The following is a 4,857-nucleotide window of genomic DNA, read 5'->3' on the forward strand; positions in this document are numbered from 1 at the left end:
GACGCTTGTGAGTCTAACCCAAGGTAACACACTCGTGAAATGGCCTTGAAATTGTATGTCTCTCATGAAACAATACGTCAACATCTAAGGAGTATGGGAAAACTTCATAAAGAAGGTGTTTGGGTGCCTCACGAACTCTCCGATGATCATCGTTTCCAACGTGTAAACGTTGCTTCGTCTCCTCTGGCGCGTAATGCGCGTGAACCATTTTTGGACAGAATTGTCACCGGTGATGAAAAATGGATTCTGTATGCGAATATTAAACGCCAAAAAACGATGGCTCAGTTCTAGACAAAAACCGCTTCCGACCCCAAAACCTGAACTCTATCCGCAGAAAGTGATGCTTTGTTTTTGGTGGGACATCAAAGGAGTAATTCATTCCAACTCCTCAATCTGCAACGAACTGTCAATGCACAGATCTATAGTCAGCAACTGGAACGTTTAAATCAAGCCCTTCATCAGAAACGCCCTTCACTCGTCAATCGGAAAGATGTTCTTCTTCTCTACGACAATGCACGTCCACATGTGGCACGTTTGACGCAACACAAGATTATGGAGTTGGGTTGGGAAGTTCTCCCTCACCCACCATATTCTCCAGATATGGCACCATCAGATTACCATCTTTTTCGTTCGCTGCAACACCATCTTAATGGCAAAACGTATGCAAATGTGGAAAGTGCTAAAGAGGACATCGACATGTTTTTCGCTTCAAAGCCAAGTGATTTTTTTAATCAGGACATTAACAACCTGATTGTAAGATGGAAAACTATAAGAATTGAGATTATTTCATTTAATAAATGTCTTGTTTTGATATATAAGCTGTTCGGGTTTTTCATGTAAAAAAAGCGACATTAATTTCTTGACGACCTAATACTTTAAAGCCTAGTGTCACAGCCTGAAACTATGATACTTATATTTTATAGCCTAGTGCCACATCCTGATATTATGATACTTATATTTTATAGCCTAGTGCCACATCCTGATATTATGGTATCTATATACTCCCTTAGTAGGTGGAACATATCACATTTATGAATGAATATATTAACCTGACCTCTGGGATTCGAACACAGATTCAGCGATATAATGAATAAAGTGCCCTCTTTAGCAAACTGAGCTACTACACAGATTAATTGACTACTACCTCCCTCTCGTGAGGGACAATGTAACTATTGATATTACATTTCATGGATATGTCATAAATTCAATTTTTTTTTTCTACGGGAAAGCTTTACAATTTGCTATTTCTTCCATTCACTTTGCTTACTCAAAATTTCACCCACGAGGCAGGTATGACTTTATGCTTAGGGCACTCGACTCACTATCTGCGTTTGTGAACAAGCTAGCCTTTCCAGAAGTAAAGGCGTTATAATGCTACAATCAATCTCTCTATTCGATTAAGAGTAGCACAGTAGTCGTTTATCACTTCCAGATTACCTGGTTGTCTTATTGTTATTTAGACACGTATCATAGTTAAAAAACAACAAAAAACGTAGAGTTTTCGTCAGGTGGATCTATCTTCTTCAGAACAAAGATTTAATTGTTGTGGGCTTTAAAGTTACTTTATCTCTTTTTGATGTGATTTTTTTATGAGAAACACAAATACTACATATATTTAAATACATATGATTAAGTTCAAGATACTATTATGTTTATGTTTGATCAAACAACAGATTGAGTATATTTCTACATAATTCTAACTTCTATTTATTCTATCTAAACTTGTTACCTTGTTTAGGTAAGCTCTCTTTCTAATAAGACAATGACTGATGTTCTAAGATAATTGAAGTTCAAGGCACAAAATATGTGTCACTGTACGTTAGACTTCTGTGATACATTTGTATTCATATTTACACTTAATTTAAACTAATTGTAACTTCTATTAATTCTATCTAAACTTGTTACCTTGTTTAGGTAAGTTCTCTTTCGAATAAGACAATGAGTGATGTTCTAAGATAATTGAAGGTACAAAATATGTGTCACTGTACGTTAGATTTCTATGATACTTTTGTATTTATATTTACACTTAATTTAGAAACTTTAGATACAGAAGTACTTCTTTTATCACTTGAGATACCATAATCTTTATAACATTAATTAAGGTAAATACAAGTAAATTAGAAAGGAAAAAGGAAATGACTAACCTGATAGACTATTAAGTCGAGTTAATTTTTTGTTATACCAATTTTTGTTGTTACTTACGTTCTGTATGAATATTACTATTTACGTGGTAAAATGTTGTAATGCGTATAGTAATACAGTGTACTCCAAATAAACGATCTCCAAATTTAATTCATTTTAATTAAAGGTTGGGTAGATCTAGAACCCAAAGCTTTATATAAACATGAAAGTGAAGATTTAGGAAGTTCAATATCAGACCACTAGATGGCCATGCTACCTAAACTTGTTCTGTGCTTATTTCATAAACCTCAAAGTTGCTTATATTACATAGAAGGAACTTATTACCTACTTTAAACATTCTTGATTTTCCATATCCGCATGCAGCATATACAAAAGATTTCTAAATTGACCACATTTTTTCAATTGGAGAACGACATACACTTCAAGTATCGTGTCTTATACACAATCAGAAGCAAATTTTGTTAGATTTGATGAATATAAATAAATATAAGCATAGAAATAATTTCATATAAATTGTTTCTGATCATCTTCACTAGGGGATACCATAAATTTATTTGTTTTAGAGCAAAGCCACCTCGAGGTGTCTGCTGTGCCCAATGAAGGAATCGAATGGTGGATTTTTAGTGTTTTATGTCCGTAAACTTATCTCTGACCTGTGGAACCCGTACATTTATAGTTCACGAATACTAATTTTCAGTAACTCGTTATGCATCGGCTTATTGTTAAAAACTTGAAGAAAACTTAAAAAGGAGAGTTCAAAAATATGTAAGGAGTCCCAAAGAGACATCACTAATGATAGTTTGTTCCAGTTTTGATTGTAATACTTACAACATGAAACGATTTGTATTTACAAAAAAGTAATTTTGGTATACTTATATCGCCATGAAAAATATATAAAAAAAAACAAAACCAAAACTAATTACTGCGGAACAACAACAACAACAATAACAGTAAAAAGCTTGTCAAGCAACGATGCATGTCGGGATGTACGTTCATGAGACATATAATTAAAAAAGTCACCACTTGAGGGCGTCACAAATAGCCAATTAATAGAAGACTTACTTCATAATAAAATAAACATCTGAAAGGAATAAACACTATTTAAGATTTCCAATAAGATTTATAACCTTTATACAACCACTGTTTCTCCAATTAGGCATTTCCTTTCCTTTCCTTTCCTTTCTTTTTTAAAATGCAGTGGCGGAAAAAGTTATCGCATTACCTATTTTTTCCCACTTTTCTGCTGAAACACCGTTTGTTTTGAGGCTCTAATGTAGTTGGGTGCAAATGTGTTTCATGAATGATGAAATAATGTTTATTATATCAGCAGTTTTATAGGCTGTTTGGGTATTGCATCAGCCGTTTTATTGTTGTTGTTTTTTTGCTATAAATTGAGATTCTTATTGAGAGTCAGTTTAAAAGCTTATCTGTTACAACGTGCGTGTGATGCTACTAAGGCTAAATATTACGAATTAATTAAAAATAGTAGCCATTGTTTCTGTGAGCAAAGAGGGACTTTCGAAAAGGCAGATTGCTTGAAGAAATAAATTTAACCGGTCTGTTGTGAGCCACTGTATGCAGCGATATAGAGAGACTGGCTGTGTGGAGCGAGGAATGGAAGGGGTAAAAAGAAAGTTTCTACAACAGATGACGATCATGTTTTGAAACATAAGCCTGCAGAATCGTTGAATGTCGTCCACAAATCTCAAACGAGCATGACAGGCAACTTTAGAAAGTCACTGTAACTGCGCGCACCATCCCATATCGCCTGTGTTCAGCTTGTCTCACATCAAGACGGCCAAGAAAGAAACACATCATCACCAACAAGATGAGGAAGATGAGGTTCATCTGGGCCAAAAAGCATGCTGACTGGATTGAAGCAATTTGATCTCCTCAGATGAATCAAAGTTCAACATGCACGGGTCTGATGAGAAGCAATTTGTACGACGTCGATGTAGAGAAGAGTTTCATTCATCGTGTTTGAATATAACTGTGAAGCATTCGCAGGGATATGGAGATATATTTCTGGACAAGGCGATGGACGCCTGCGTTCTGTCAATGCCTATAAGTACATTAAGATCTTCGAGTCTCGGTTAAAGCCAACAATGCGGGATCACTTCGGTGGAACTGACCAGTGTACATTCTAAGATGCCTCAACTCAATGCCACAGAACTAAAAGAGTTGGTAATATTCATACACTCTATACAGTAGACGTGAAATCAAGAGGAAATTTCATTTTAGGTGTATTGAAAAAAACATCTTAGGTTTTATTCAGTTGTTTCAGGTGAAGGACAGTCTTCAAAGGGAGAGAATCAAGACACTACGATAGTCAGGCAACAACCCACATCTTAACATTATCAAAACCTGCTGGGTATCAAAGTGTAAGAGAAGAAACCGAGAAGCACCTCGGAACTGCAGGAAGCCCTATTCTACGTGTGGCATCATGAACTCACCCCCTTCCTACATTCAGTTCCTCGTACACTCTAGGCCACGGCGATGTCAAACAGTTATCAAGGCTAGAGGGGGCACAACCAAATATTTAAACAAACAACAGACTATATGACCACTTTTTGTCAATTACATTAGTGGCGTTATCTTTAAATCTAGGTTTTTTACTTAGAGAACATATTTTTATTTGCCCATTTTTGTTGATCATCTGCTGTAATACGTTTGTCAAGGTTGGTTTATTAATAACAATACACACAACATTCAGCC

This window comes from Limulus polyphemus, unplaced genomic scaffold (assembly GCF_000517525.1).
Source record: "Limulus polyphemus unplaced genomic scaffold, Limulus_polyphemus-2.1.2 Scaffold2313, whole genome shotgun sequence".
NCBI classification, from domain to species: domain Eukaryota; kingdom Metazoa; phylum Arthropoda; class Merostomata; order Xiphosura; family Limulidae; genus Limulus; species Limulus polyphemus.